This window comes from Sus scrofa, chromosome 1, assembly GCF_054392235.1.
Source record: "Sus scrofa isolate SSC_HxYL_T2T_F1_AM1 chromosome 1, Sscrofa_HxYL_maternal_Yorkshire_Landrace_v2.0, whole genome shotgun sequence".
NCBI classification, from domain to species: domain Eukaryota; kingdom Metazoa; phylum Chordata; class Mammalia; order Artiodactyla; family Suidae; genus Sus; species Sus scrofa.
This window is the reverse complement of record NC_139383.1, coordinates 55,131,230-55,147,589: the sequence shown is the minus strand read 5'-3', so window position 1 is coordinate 55,147,589 and position 16,360 is coordinate 55,131,230. Positions and strand designations below refer to the sequence as shown.

Sequence of the window (16,360 nt, the reverse complement as noted above, 5' to 3'; positions counted from 1 at the left end):
CTTAGCTTTCTCCCACAGTAATTCTCAGCTCCTACTGATCTGTGGGTGGCATGAACCCCCAAAGATGGAGCCTGGACCTGGTCCTCCCTGGTTTGGGCTGATTGGAGAGGAGGCATCTTGTGTCCGTCTGAGATCTTTCCTTCTCCATCTGGAAGATGGAGGCATTTGCTTTAGAAAATGTCCTTAACTCCCCCATTCTAATGTTTTCTAGAAGAAGCTGTGATAAAGTCCCTCAAGCTTCATGTGGCTGTACCTCCAGAGGCACCTGAGGGTTCCTACACTCTGAGAGGTAGGTATCTGAAAGCCTCAAGGATTTTTAGGGGTTTTTTTGTTTGTTTGTTTTTAGGAACCACTGTTCTTCCAACTCCCAATACTGATCAGGAGGCATAGATTCCCACTACTCTATGTGTGATAAAAGGTTTCTAATCAGGAAAAAGAAGACCTGGGAAGAATTATTAGAGTTGGTGGCATCTGATCCAGCCCTCAAAGTATAAAACATTGGTGAATGTGTGTCTCAGATACACACTAGGACCAAAACTGTGCTTTCTAAATTGTTCACCTTCTGCCATATCCATAGACAGAGGCTGCCAAACACCTGTTTCAAAGTAAGGAAAGAAATTCAAAGAGATGAACAGGAGGCACTTACATTAAAAAGAATGTAGGTTGTATCTGTATTTCCAACATTTAGAAACTTATATTTGTGACTGTGACTCAGATAAAAAAAGGTCTGTGAATCTCCCCCCAAATCATCTCTTCCTTGCCCAGTATCTTCTATAAAAGAAATGAACATATTCTTGATTTTGAACACATTCTGTGTGACAGAAACTGTTTTAAGTGATTTCCACATATTAACTCAGAATTTAATTTATGTCTCCAGAGGACAATAAATAGCTCTCTGATATGGCCTTCACAGAAGAGTTCACTGTGTCTTTGGATAGAGTAAATTAACATGTTTATAAAAATCCCCCCACCTCATGTAGAAAAGAAACAAAATTATCTGTTATCTGAATAAAAAGTCACACATAACTAAATGAAAAGTTGTGACTTTTTTTTCTGTTAACAAAATAAATCTATTGGTGACATTATCCATTCTATCCTGGACTATGTAGCCAACTATGGGTCAGTCATGGTAAAAGATGCAGAGAGCGTCCCAATGGAAAGTCCTCCTTTCAGAGCATAGTTATATATATTAGCACATTGCAAAACATCATGAAGGATTCCCCAGTAGGAATAAGATCTTGAAGAAATTATTATCAACAAACAATTGTGGGTTGTTTTCATAACCCCTGGACCCAGTTTGTAACAATAATATTCATAATCAACAGTAATGTGTTTTCAAAAGCTTCATGGAAAGGGTTAAGCCCACTGTTGTTTACTTCTCCTAGGATATAATTGAAGCAGCTGCAGGAAAACTTAGTACCATTCATTTTCTTGAAGTATATAATTTCTACTAATTGTTAGATTACCGTGTTTGTAGATTATAGCATCATGATGCCAATGGACTTTAGGCAAAATTTCAATGCAAATTTCAGTACAAAAGCATGATTAATACAATGAGGAGAAAAATTTAAATAGCCAGATTTTGTGTGGTCAAGTAAAAGGCTCAGCTTGATCAATAGTTTAAGCCATTTTGAGTTTATTTTTGTGCATGGTGTGAGAGTATGTTCATTTATTTACATGCAGCTGTCCAATTTTCTCAACACCACTTGCTGAAAAGACTGTCTTTTCCCATTTTATATTCTTGCCTCCTTTATCAAAGATTAATTGACCGTAGGTGTCTGGGTTTTCTATTCTGTTCCATTGGTCTGTATGTCTGTTTTGGTATCAGTATCACAGTGTCTTGATTACCGTAGCTTTGTAATATTGCGTGAAATCTGGGATAGTTATGCTTCTTGCTTGGTTTTTGTTCCTTAGGATTGCTTTGGCAATTCTGGGTCTTTGGTGGTCCCATATAAATTTTTGGATTGTTTGTTCTAGTACTGTGAAAAATGTCATGGATAATTTGATAGGGATTGCATTGAATCTGTAGATTGCTTTGGGTAGTATAGCCATTTTTATGATATTCTTCCAACCCAGGAGCATGGAATATCTTTCCATTTCTTTGTATCCTCTTTAATTTCCTTGATTAATGTTTTATAGTTCTCAGCATATGTCTTTCTTGAATGGAGATTCAAATGACACACCTCCATGACTGCCACAGAAATGCTTTAAATTTTTTACATAAGCTGTGTTGTACTATATACACATTCTGACCCCTTTTTCATTTAACATCACATTCATGGCTTATTCAGAGAGAACATTGTATTATATATTCACTTGACTTTCTAAATCCATTTCCCTACTGATTGATACCTAGATTGCCTTCAATCCTTGCTACCATAGCGATGGAATGACTATCTTGGTGCTTATCTCCTTGTGTGAGAATTTCTCAAGGGTACATCCCTGGAAGTAATAGGCTGTGAACTACCCACATACTAAATGTCACTGAATACAGCATATTGGGTCATAAGATGGTTATTCAACCAGTATTTTAAAGTATGTATTATGGGCTTATACAGACTTTGATTATGAAAATTACCTTAGATTGTCTTTGAGTTTCAAAAGGTCCTTAATTCTTTTGGCCTTTTTACCTAAAATGACATAAGGAAGAACTACCTCCCATAGATTACAAACCAAAAATCCCCCAAATGAATCTTTTTGAACCTGTTTCATCTAAGATAGGTCACGTGGCAATTCCTAAACCAATCACCATGGCCAAGGGGATGAAAAAACCTAATGAGCTAAGACAGAGGTTACATTCTTGACCAGGAGTTGAGAGACATGGAGAAGTGATCCCCCTCAGGAAATTGCACTGTACTTATAGAAGAATGGCAAATAGATGCTGGGTGTCAAAAATGACAGCTAGCCATTGTAACACAAACTAGTCTGGGTATCTCAGACCTAGACTAAAGTGGACTTCACTTACGATGCTAAATGATTGTACTCCTTAATTTGCTGATTGTTTGGCTTTCATTTTACTTGAAAATTGCTGTGAAATTTTCTCAAGGGTATCAGGGATTTGCACATAATAGTATTAGAAAAATATCCATCTCTATTGCGTGCATGGAGCTTTGCAGCTGACATATGGTATGGACAGCGTGGAGAGAAGTACAGCATTGACATTTGGATTGTGCTATGTCAAATATTTAATTTCTAACTGGCATTTGATCCCAGTAAAGAGAAGTATACATTGTTGGTTTCTGTAGTACCTACCTATGTAGATGGTAAGGGAGATAAAAACTTTACCTTCTTAGGATCTCCAATTGGCCCTGCAAATTAAATTGACATAGAGTAATGGGAGAAAGGTATATCTATTTCTTTAATATAAGTTTTACATGACATGAAAGCCCTCATAAGGAACTGAGGAAAAGAAATGGCAAATCATAAATGCTTTAAAGGAGGATGAACACTGAAGAGCAACTGCAGAAATGTAACTAAAATATATGGAGAGGCTAAAGGGAGATAAGAATTCTTTTAACCAGGTCTATTTGTACAGAATTCTCTTGGCCTGGCCTCCCTGTCTTTGGTGATAAGAATGTTTCTTTCCTCCTGGTACTCCTCACAGGGGAGTTTTATTTCCTCCTTTCAGGTAGAAAAGGGAGGGACAGAGCACCCTTCTTGAACTGTTGTTTTTCAAGAAGGGCAAATAGTTGCTGGGTATTAATTGGCCTTTAGCTCAAATTAATTCTCAGCCAAAGTGGCCTACTTCATTTCTGGCATATTCTGCTCCCCTGCAAGGTCTCCATGATTAGAATAGGCCTAGATAGTTTAGGATAATATAGGATCCCCAAGGATTCTAGACTCTCTTGGCCTTTTGCATCCAAGGACACCTGAGGTGGAAAAACCTTAAGGGCACCCCTCAAACTTTATTTTGCCTCTTTAAACCTGAGTCACCAGAAAGAATCCTTGTGGGGAGCCACCCTTAATTCTAGAACATGTGTGCTGAGTGGTATCTGGCAGGTCACGGGCTGTCAGATTGTCTGACACACAGTTCTTAGAAGAGCTGAAGGATGTTCTTAGTCTGCTTTGAGGAAATGCAAAAAGAGAAAAGAAATCAGCAATAGTTCTGCCTGTGGGCCGGGCGGGGGAAGGAGAAAAAAAGATTTAAAATGGGCAGTAATATTCTGGGAATGACAGCATGAAATGAGACAGCAGAGGGAGCTCAGATAGAGAGTGGAATTTTGCGATATCTATTAGGCCCCACCAAAGGCAAGATTTTGACAAAAACCCTGTAGCTGAAATGCGGCCTCTGTACACTAGCACTAATTAAGTCTCGGAGACAGAGTTTTGGGTAAAGCAAAAAGAATAGCTTTATTGCTTTTCCAGGCAGAGGAGGCCACGGCAAGCTAACGCCTCAAAACTGTGTCCTGCCTTGAGAGGGGATTATAAGGCATTTTATAGGTTAAGCTTGAAAGCCAGGCTTATTGATTAAGGTGTCTACATTATTTTCCCTCCATAGATCATTTTGGAGTCGTCAAACCCAACTTCAGTCAGTCTGGTTTCTGGCTGTCTTCTGGGTTATCATTCCTCCACCTTTTCTCTGGAAAGATTGCTCACAGGGAAGAAGGGGTGTTAGGGAGTATTTCAATTACGAAAGAAAACATTAGGTACAGTGTAACTCTAACTAGAAAGTAACCATTATTAAAAAGTAAGCAGTTAAGCAAGGAAGAGATCATTTGTGAAAAGCCAGACACCAGGTGCAATGTAACTCTAACTAGACAATATATATCAGTAATAAGTTAGTGGGCCAAGGAAGGGCATAAAGTAACAGAGACTATTTTAACTAGTTTTTAGCTGTAACAATATTTCCTCATCATTAACTTTTGAGTTGACCTTTTGAGACTGAGGGGAGGCCTGGGAGACTAAAGGAAAGGCCTTTTACTTCAAAACACAAAGATTTAGGCGCTTGTACACAGTTTCAACCCCAAAGCCAATATTTTCCCTTTGATGTATCTTGTTAATATCTCATGCCTGGTATATAGTGATTTGGCTTGTGATGCTATGTGCTGTGGAAGTGTTCCTTCTTCAGGTAAGTCAGTTCTGAGTCCGGACAATCAGATCTGCCAGAAGCTGCTGGGGAAAATGAAAATACTATTCATTTGTTCATTTGTAAAATACGAACATGCTTGACAATTTCAACTTCTTGTCCCTAAGGATCAAGAAGAACAGATGTACAATCCACTTACTTTTGAGATGATATTCATCTAATGCTGACCCTCTTGTCTATTTGGGTATCACCCCATAAACTGAGCGGCCTGGTGGGATGAAGGGCACAGGATAACTGAGTGAGTTTCTACACAAATCAATTCATTCAATTCTTTGCTCAAACATGACCCTCCTCATCAGTGGCTTCCTTATTTAACATAGCCAGTTACTCTTTATTCTCTCATTCTGTTTGGTTTTATTCATAGCATTTGTTTATCACTATTCCAATTTATACGAGTTGTTAATTTGCCAAATATTAACCAGAATGTAAGTTTGATGAGGAAAGAAGCCTTTCTCATTTTCACCTGTGTGTCCATTGCCTAGAAGAATATCTGGTGCATGGCAGGCACTCAGTTTCTATTGAATGAATTATGAGTGAATGAATGAATGATCTTTGATGGGTGGGAAAGCAAAAAATGGGTTTAAGACATCAAACAAAAGGTGTAGGAATGCTAGTGTTAGAAAAAAGAGGAAAGACTGGGAATGAAGCTCTTAATAGAATAGAAAGAGTACTTCCGTCAACCTGCCCTGGAGGGATAAGGGCTCAAGAGATTAGACTGGGGAGGTGTGAAGGAAAGGCTCAAGGCCCAGATCTCAGAGTCCATCTCAGGTTTTGCAGTGCCTGGCATAGGCTTTCTTTGCACAGACTTAATTCTCTACCACCCAGGTGTTGAAATGATGTTGCCCCAGGCACATTGGAAGCTTTTATCTGAGTTAAACCAGAGGAAATTGGTGAATAGAAAATAATTCAAAGCACTTCTTTTTACATCAGCTTTAGAGAGGCATTATTCCTTGGCTCATGGGTTGAGGGAAAAGCTGCCTAGGTAAAAAAATAAAATAAAATAAAACAATAATAATGCTGGGAATAATTCAAATAACAGCAGCTACTATAGTAGGGAAGGGATAAAACCTAGTGGTTGAGAGTTAGACAGCCTGGATTTGAATACTGGCTTAACTACTTAGAAATTTCTATGCTTTAATTTTTTCACCTGCAAAAAAGGGATAATATTTAGGTCATTAGTTAAATGAGTTAAAATATGTCACAGTAGGATGGAGATAAATATTAGCTTGTTTCAGAGCCTATGGTCTGAGACAGCATGAGTTGAAATCCTAACTAAGCCTTTCATCATGGTGTGATCTTAAACAAATTAATAAACCTTTCCATTCTTCTCATTGAAACTTGGGCTAGTAATAATGCCTACCTCAACAGATTTGGGGGAGAATTAAATGAATTAATATATGTGAAATACTTGGGAAACATCTGACCCATAGTACAGGCTTGACAAATATTAGCTATTATTATTATTACTACATTTCACTGGGTATGTGTTTTATGAGAAGCATTACTTTGGGTGCCTATCACAGCCTGTGACCAAAAAATAGGTCCCGTTTCTTTTCTATATTTGGATTACTATAGCAGAAACCTCCACCATCTTGTCTATTTAAAATTAACTCCCAAAATGTTGCTCAGTTATTTGCAGTGTCTGCCCAAGGATATCTAGCAAGATCTGACATGTGCCTGTAGCCAGCTGAGTTTTTGTGCAGTATCCACAAGGTCCTTTTCCTTGGACTCTGATAGACACTTCTTATCCATTTCCTCCCAGCATTTGGAAGCTGCTTCTGCCCATAGTGGTAACACTGCTGCCTTGCCCATCACAGGAATGCCAGTGGACATGCCAAATCCATTGCTGTCAAAAGCTTCCAAGCTATTGAGTCCAGAATGTCAGACATGGTGCAGAGGTGAGAGAAGTGGCCACTTCTGCAATTCTGGGCAACATTTGGTTACCTGGGCCCTAGAGTCACATGCACCTGTTGGTCAGTCACCTCAATGTCTACTTAGCTCCATACTCTACAAGGACCCAAGTCAGTGCAATGACCAAATGGGTCAGACATCAATTTTTTTTTAATGGCGTATTGAAGTTCCCGGGCTAGAGGTCAAATTGGAGCTGCACCTGCCAGCCTATACCACAGCCACAGTAACACCAGATACTTAACTCAATGAGTGAGGCCAGGGGAACCTGCATCCTCATGGATGCTAGACAGGTTAGTAACATGCTTAGCCACAATGGCAACTCTGATCAGATATTATTTTATCTCCTGTATTGTTCTGCTTCCTTCTCTCAGCTGCCTAGGCCAAACCAAAACTCCTCTCCCAGTTAAAAATAAATGAAAGTTCTTGGATACAGGAATAGATACAACCTGTGAGGTGTTTCTACCCCAGCAGTATGGCTCTTACCTCAGTCAGCCATGTCACTTCCTATGCATTTTCACCTAATATAACTTGGTAAAGGCCCACAGCAGACATGGGAGGTTATCTACCCAAGAGCCATCCCATCCTTTCTTATTTGGTAACAGATTTTGTTCAAGGACCTGATTGCTATCATTTTCAAATATTGGAGAAGGTCAGTTCCCTCCCCAGACTAGGTTTGGCAGCAGAAAGTGGGGACTCTGTGGATCTGCCTAAATCTAGCAAGAAATAATGTTACTCCTCTTCCCAGTTCTGGGATTAGGAAAAGTCCATAGTTCTGGCTTCTAGGATAGGAAGGAAAGTTGGCTCAAGACCAGGGAGAAACTACTTCTGGAAACTGAAGTCTGAGAATTAGGTACAGAAACTACTAAAGCAGGTCTGCAATCAAAAGTTGCCTCTGCTACACAGCAGAAATTGATGCAACAGTGTAAATCAATTATACTTTAATAAAAAAAAAAATGTTGCCTCTGCCATGTTAAGGATGGTAAGGCAAAAATATAGGAAAAACTTGAGTCCTTGGGACATCGTGGAGCTGCCGAACTATCCAAACCTGGAACTGCCTGCCTCTGCACTTCATGCTATTGACTTGATAAACATAAATATTTCAGCCCTTGGCTGTTTGAAGTATGGTCTGTGTACCAGCAGCATGAGCATCACTTGGGATCTTGTTGGAAGTACAGAATCTTGGCCACCCCTTACCAGACCTGCTGAGTCAGACTCTGCATTTAATGCGTTCCCAGGTGATACATGTGCACAATAATGTTTGAGAGGCAATGGTTCAAGTCACTATTATTGTTTTTTTATATTCATTTGCAATTGAAAGCATCCTGGGACAAAGTCCTACCAGCTACCAAGTGCCAAGATTGGAACTTTAAAGTCTTTTTCAGTAGGCTAGACTGTCTTACAATTTATGCGATTATCACGGATGAAATATGAATAGACTATATTTCTAGAGGGTATTGACTTTTTAAAGATGTTTTCTTACTCAGATGGTGGTTTTACCTAGATTGCTGGGATAATTATCATAATCCTCAACTCCATTTGCCTCTGCAGACAGCCCAATCAGTGAAGGTTTGCCTTCAGCTCTGTGTGTCTGAAATGACAAGTGTTTATGATTTTACATTATTCCCATTTGCCCTTGTTTGTCTTTTAACAAACTCCATTGCAATTGGACTGCACCGATTTTTCATCTTAACGAAAACCTGCCCAGGTCAACATGTGTATTGGATGTGTTGGGTGACTTCAGCCAAAGAGCACTGTTGTTTTTTGAGGGCGTGTTTTTGGCAAGACCTTTCAGATCCCAGCTCTTCAAAGACCTGCTGAGACTGTCGAGTTCTGCTCTCTGCACAGCTTGTGCTCTGCTCTGCTCTCTTTTTCCTCTCTTCTAATTATATGGCATGCTTCACAAACAGCTGGAAGGAGGGGGAGCATGCCGTGTGCCATGTGGGAACCCCTCTCTTTCACATCACCTACATCTGAGGGCAGATGTCAAATATCCTCCACCATATTTTCTCAGATACCTTATAACATGGGATATTCATTAAGCCACAGTGAACCATAGAAAAGGTTAGAGAAAAGTCTTTTCAGGGTCTTGAAATATTCTTCTCTGTTGACACGGACCATCCAGTAAAAGTCAACTGTCTTCACGGTCGTACCCAATCCCTCTTCCTTCAATGTGACCATTTAGGGAGGTCCGTCCCTTGGCATTGGCTTTGGATATATGTGCTTAACTGAGTGAGAATCCACAAAGCTTCCATTAAAGGCAGACAATGAAGTCACTTGTTCAGGAAAGGTCACTTTAAGAGACTTCTCTTGGAGTTCTCATTGTGGCGCAGTGGAAACGAATCCAACTAGGAACCATTAGGTTGCGGGTTCACTCCCTGGCCTCGCTCAGTGGGTTAAGAATCCGGCTTTGCCGTGAGCTGTGGTCTAGGCCGCAGATACAGCTCAGATCTGGCGTTGCTGTGGCTGTGGCTGTGGCCAGCAGCTGTAGTTCCGATTGGACTACTAGCCTTGGAGTCTCCATATGCCATGGGTGTGGCCCTAAAAAGCAAAAAAAAAAAACCAAACCACTCCTTTAATTCTGAAATATCATCCATATAAGATATATATATAGCTGATTTAGAGATGGGGGGTCTAGGATGTAATTAGATCATGAAGGTAGAGCCCTCATGAATGGGATTAGTGCTCTTATAAGAACAAACATAAAAGAAAAGACCTTTCTCTCTGCCACGTGAGGATATAGCAAGAGACAACTATATTCAAGCCAGGAAGAATGCTCTCACCAGGAACCAAATTGGCCAGCATCCTCCTTTCAGCCTCCAGCTTCTGCAGTATAAGAAATAAATTTCTATTGTTTAAGCCACTTATAGCAGCCCAAGCAGACTGATATATATATATATATGTTGCATGTACCACCAGCAACCTAAAAAAAAAAGAACATAACCAGTATCTTTGAAGCCCTGTGTGTGTGCTTCCTTCTGATACCCCCTTCCTCAACCAATCCTTGCTTGCTCAGAAGTAAACAAAATCCCATATTCTAATTACTCATTATCTGGCTTTTCTGTTTAGTTTACCACATACATACATATCTGAACACAATATGTTATTTTTCCTGATTTTGCACTTTGTATAAATGAATCACACAGTACGTTTCTATGCCTTTCTTTTTCACTCCACATTTTAAGATTTAACCATAGTAATGTGTGTAGCAGTAGGTCATTTTGTTCATTGCTATTTAGTATTTCATTTGTGAATATAACATAATTCATTAATCCATTTTACTGTTGATGAGCATTTTGTGCTTTATAAACAGGACTGCTTGGGATTTTTGTGTCTGGTGCCATATGCATCTGTAAGAGTTTCTCCAGGGCCTGTGCCATAAGCATCCTTAAGGCTAGTCACAATATATTATGCTGCTCTTTCCCATCAAGGCTCAGGTTGGGATTGTACTTCACTGCCCACTTAATTTAGGGATGGCCATGTTGGGCTAATGAAATGTGAGCTAAAGTGATGCATGACATTTCTGGGCAGAGCTTTGGGAAGCCATACTGGCAATGTTCTTTTCTCTCTTCTATTGCGCTGGAAGTGTTCCATGTAGCAGCTGCTCCATCAGCATGAATCCCCGAGAAAGGGTAGTAATGACATAGAGTCTGGTCTCCAGTCAACCCACAATGACCATGTATCATGAGCCATGTATTAAGCCACTTTGGGTTTGTCACCCAAAGCACTATCTAGCTTATCCCAGTGGATACAGAAATTGGTGCTAGGAGTAGATTTGTTTGGTATGCCTCTATTCAACTTCAATAAAATATACCAGCTGTTTTCCAAAGAGGTTGAGCCAATTTTTAGATTATTTACCAAAAGTGGATGAGTGTCTGTTACTGCATAGCCTTGCCAAAAATGGGTATTTTCAGACTATAATTTGATCTGATGGAACTTTAGGAAATGGTGTCTCATTGTTTTATTTTTCTTTTCCTTATGACTAGTGGTACACTTTTGTATGTTTGTTAGGCACTCACCTTTCTTTTTCTGTGAAAGGATTGTTGATAACTTATGCCTATAGTTTTATTGATTTATTTTCTGTATTTCTGTAGTGTTAGTCTTTTTCTTTCTGATTCATTTAAGTTCATTAAATCTTCCCTCTGTCTCTCTATCCCCTCTTCCTGTCTTATTTTTCTCCATAGCATTTATCACCATCTTACACATTATTCATTTACTTTTTGATGTGTTTGTCTTTCTCAAGCTATAACATAGGGTACATGAGGTCAAGGACCCCTGGCCCCTTTTCGCTTTTTCTCTAGAGTTCCTAGAAAAGTGTCTAGCACATAGGGGGCATCAGGCAAATACCTGAATAAATGGAAAAGCAGAAGAGCTGGTGACATTATCTGAACATTGAGGTTCTTGGCCATGGCCTGTTTCCCCATTTAGGCAGGTTTTGTCTTGATACCTGTAGGGCCTTGAACTTGATGGATTTCTGTCATGATGGAGACGAGACTTTAAGTCCAAGTCTGAGTCCAAAAGTTTGAGAATCAGAAGAACTGCTGTCTGAGGGCAGGAGAAGATGGAAGCCTCATCTCAAGCAAAGGGAGCATATTTGCCCTTCCTCCACTTTTTGTTCTCTTCAGGCCCTCGATGGAGAGGATGAGGCCCACCCACATTAATGAAGGTTAATTAATTACTCTTCTTCGCTCAGTCTATTGATTCAAATCCTTATCTCTTCTGGAGACACCCTCACAGACAAACCCAGAAATGAAAATTTACCAGTATCTGAGCATCCTGTATCCCAGTCAAGTTGACAAATAAATGAACCATCATAAGTCTACCCCTTGTCATCTTGGTATCCAGAGGCAATTCCTTAAACTTCATCTCCAAATAAAGATAGTACTAAGGTCATAATTCCACCTAACATGATACAACTATCTTGTGTACAATCAAAAGTGCATTAATCCCATCCCCAGAAAAGAAGGTAAAATCCTTGAGTGATGTGTACCCTTCTCCTAATACCCTCTAACTGAAATACTATGATGTAAAATTAACAATCTTTAAATCCTGAGATAAAGTTAACACATCTTATGTTACCTAAAGAAATAAGAAAGAGGAGTTCCCATCATGGCTCAGTGGTTAACGAAGCTGACTAACATCATGAGGATGGAGGTTCTATCCCTGACCTTGCCGTGAGCTGCGGTGTAGGTCGCAGACTCGGCTCAGATCCTGTGTTGCTGTGGCTGTGGCACAGGCCTGCAGCTACAGCTCCAATTTGACCCCTAGGATGGGAAATTCCATATGCTGTGGGTGCGGCCCTAAAAAAAGAAAGAAGAAAGGGAAGAAAACAAAAATGTTGCTTAATATATGTATATATACCCACAGCTATATTCATAACAAAATAAGGAAGATATTCTCATAACAATTACAGCCCTTGTTTCTGTATCTGGTCACGTGCTCATAGCTGGTATATCCAACTATCTTCTGCTACCCATTCTGTATTCTCTTTGCCTTCAGCAAGTACCTCAGCTGATTATGGTTCTTCACCTGGCATACAATGGCCCATGGTCAACACTGAGACTCTACTATATGGCCCAAGAGCCTCCCCAGCATGACAGATAGAAAGTCTGTCTACATGGTTACATGTTACCAAAGCCATTCAGGGTAACAGACTATACATTTATTCTGTATATAATTCTTAACAAGTTCACATGGAGAATTTTCATATAATACAGCACTATGGTTTCTTCCAGCAAACTATCTTTATGACCGGGAAGTTTATAGAAATTTTTCTTTTTTTTTTTTTTCTTTTTTAGGGCCACATTTGTGGCATATGGAAGTTTCTTTGGTTAGGGGTTGAATCAGAGCTGCAGCTGCCAGCCTATGCCACAGCCACAGCAAGACAGGATCCAAACTGCATCTAGGACCTATGCCCCAGCTTGCAGCAATGCTGCATCCATAACCCACTCAGAAAGGCCACTGACTGAATCCACATCCTCATGGATAATAGTTGTGTTCTTAACCCACTGAGCCATGACAAGAACTCCTGAAGTTTTTCTTTCTTTAGCTACTTCCTTATCCAGGGATCAATAATTAAGCCTAGAGATGGAAAGTTTCTCCTTCAGATTCTGTCCTGCTAGCTCAGCTGCCATAAAATTGGCCCACATTTGATGAAGTTCTCCTAAAGGAGTTAGGCCAAACCTTACAAGGTTTTAAATCTGGAGTGCCCAGGAAATTTACTGAGATTCCCTATTACAGACTCTGAACATAGCATTTCAGGCGCAGAACACACATTCTGGTAGCTGTGACTGAGCTTGTGGCTGTAAAACAAGGAGCCACAACCTTGAAAGATCAAACATGATCCAGTGAAAAAGGTCACTGGAGATCAGGGAGAGAAGGCTCTTCTCATCCTTTGAATAATCACTGCAGTCTACAATGGGAGTCAGACCTACAAGCTACCTGAGAGACTCTGAGGGCTTCCTATCCACTTTTGCCCTGTCCCAGCCTTCAGTAGCTGCTGCCTTGCATGAGGGGACGCGCTCAGGTAGATGGCCCTCATCTCTCCCATCGCGACTCCGACCCTAGTTACTTGGTGATGGTCCAGTTACTTGGTGAAGGTCCAGGATGAGTGGATGTAGCCTGCTTTGTGGCTGCAGCTTCCAACCCATCACTCCAACCCATAGCAGACATTAAGTTTGTTAAAAATTTGGCTAGTTTCTCCTTCACCTCCTACTGCTGCTATGCTAGAAAAAGGTCTCTTCTCCAACAGGAAAAGTTCATCACTTATTAGAGTTTCGCTCATATGAGTCTCTTCGAGTCCTTAGATCACTAAAGGTTTTCTTTTTTTTAACTTTGATTATGTAGTTAATATTGCTCATTCTCATTGTGAGGGTGGGAATTCCCATCACCAGTGACTTTCTAACTAGAAGCAGAAGGTCTGTGATAGATTTAGGGGCAAACAAAACCTATAGCTATTCTAAGCAGATGTTACACTTTCCCTACAAATGTTTTTAAATGAGAAATATCAAGCACCAAAACTTTTTAGGCACTTAAAAAATCAAGATGAGAATCAATAGCCTTTAATCTCCCAGCTGTGGCATTTGCTCTCTGAAAAGTTCTAATTAACTGCCAAATAAGATAATAATGTATTCATTACATCTTATTTCTAGTTGAAAAAATTAATTAAGTTTCTCCTTCAGATTCTGTCCTGCTAGCTCAGCTGCCATAAAATTGGCCCACATTTGATGAAGTTCTCCTAAAGGAGTTAGGCTAAACCTTACAAGGTTTTAAATCTAGAGTGCCTAGGAAATTTATTGAGATTCCCTGTTACAGACTCTGAGCACAGAGTTTCAGGCACCCCTGGCCTGGAAACCTCCGTATGCCATGGGTGTGGCCCTAAAAGGCAAAAAAGAAAAAAAAAAAAAAAAAAAAAAAAAAAAAGGCCATCTTTTCTTCTAACTTAATAGAAATGATACCATTTGGTAAGCCAAATGGCCATACATGTATGTGTCTATTCCTGGCATCTCTGCTTTATTGTTCAGTTTGTATAGTTTTTCACCAACACCAAGATGCCTTAACTACTGTAGTATTACAGCTTTATTGTAAGTCAAAATCTGGCAGAAGATCTCCAGATTTGTTCGTCAAGACTATCATGTCCATCTATACCCTTTGCATCCTCACTTCCAGTTTGGAGTCATGCCTGCCAATTCCATCAAAAAAAAAAAGCTATTATAATTTTGATCGAGGCTAGATTGCGTCCACAGATAACTTTGGAGAGAATTGACAACCATCCTGAATCTTCCAATCCATGAACCTATAATATCTTTCCATTTACACTTCTCCATTTAGGTCTTAATTTCTTCATTGTTATTTTTAATAACAGATGTTTCAAACATGTTTCACTAAATTATTTCCTAGGCATTTGATGGTTTGGATGTTTTTATAAATGCTATTGGTTTTCAATTTGATTTTTTCCAACTGTTGGTGCTACATAGAAACATGGAAACACAAAGTGATTTTTACATATTGACCTTGTATTTGGCAACATTGCTAAATTCACCTTTTATAGTAGATTATAGATTATTTCAGTCTTTATGAAACAATCACATAAGCATAAAAAGTTTTACTTCTTCCTTTTGAATCCACATGCCTTCTGTTTCTTTCTCTTGCGTTACTGCCCTGGTAGCTCCTCCAGTACAAGTCTGAATAGAGGTGGTGATAGTGAACATCCTTGTCTCGCTGTCAGTCTCAGGGGAAAGCTTCCTCATTTTACTACTGAGTGAGTGTGGTTATAGCTGCCCCTCTGAGGCCCTCTCAGTAAAAGTAAAAGCCAGAACTCTCAGTGAAAGAGGAAATGAAGAGAATTCTTTTGACCAGCACAAAGAGATGACAAAAGGGTCTGTATCCTGCTAGGGTTCTAGGTAGACTGTAAGAAATTAAAGCAGCTACCTGTCTGTACTCACATAAGCTATGGTTTGAGTTTAAACCACCTCTGTGGTATAGAAAGCCCTTCAAATGGAAATCACCCTAAAAGTGAGTCACTGAGACATTTGGCATTTTCAAGCACAACACCTATCTGGAGGGATGCACCTCTGGTCCACGGGGCACAAGATTTCCACAGACAGAGAGGCCCAGTGAGGACATGCTCACGACAAAGCATAGTAGAAAAGACTCCCTCGTGATCAAGAGTTTTTAGACAGAAAGAACCAGGACATTTTGCCCTTTAAGAACTACAGATAATATAATCTGATAGACATTTAAAAAATAAGTATTTAACAGTAACATAAATCTGATTAAATCCACTCAATACATGTAACAGGGATAAAAAAACACTAAATTTCTCATCTTAACATAGCAATGAGTCAATAAATAGTTTTTGCTCCTGAAATTAAGAGTTAGAAAATTAATTGTTACTAAAGCCCCAGAGCTCCAGCTTTCCCCAGCATCCCATGTATCCTCGCCACATCATCATGGACCTGCTCCCTTGAGGACCACTGACATCCAGGAAGCGAGCTGAAACTGTATCCACTGAGACACCTTAGTCTCTCAGAAGTCTCAGTAATTATGAAAGAACCAATGCATGCATCTTAAAATTTTTTACTATGTTCTATTTAAATGGCTTTTCAAAGGTTATACACATATCCATACAGAGCATTAAAAAGCATCTACTAACATACAACTATTTCAACAACATGATGTTGCATATAAAGAGCAGATGGCATAGACGCATGTATAATAAAAACCTGCCAATGTAAAATTATCTCTCTACAGAAAGCCATATGGTGGTACTCACAAAGAGAGGTCTCAAAGAATGTTCACCAAAACATTGATTGTGATTATTTCTGGGTGGTAGGATTTCCAGAGATTTTTGCTTTCATATGTTTA

The 16,360-nt window shown here is 39.6% G+C and overlaps 1 protein-coding gene across 8 annotated transcripts in view; it reads left to right on the top strand.

The window, feature by feature from the left end:
• The window catches only part of LOC102160378 (uncharacterized), a 418,107-nt gene that overhangs the window by 275,444 nt on the left and 126,303 nt on the right, over positions 1-16,360 (top strand). For 2 of the 8 annotated variants that reach the window (XR_014805427.1, XR_014805430.1), the window contains one exon: positions 212-289. The exons of 4 other annotated variants lie outside the window; for them this stretch is intronic. The gene's annotated coding sequence lies outside the window, so the exon portion shown is untranslated. Of the gene's footprint in view, positions 1-211; positions 290-5,193; positions 7,952-16,360 lie in introns of those variants that run through there. 2 more of the 8 variants (XR_300753.4, XM_084959584.1) reach the window with 2 other exon arrangements.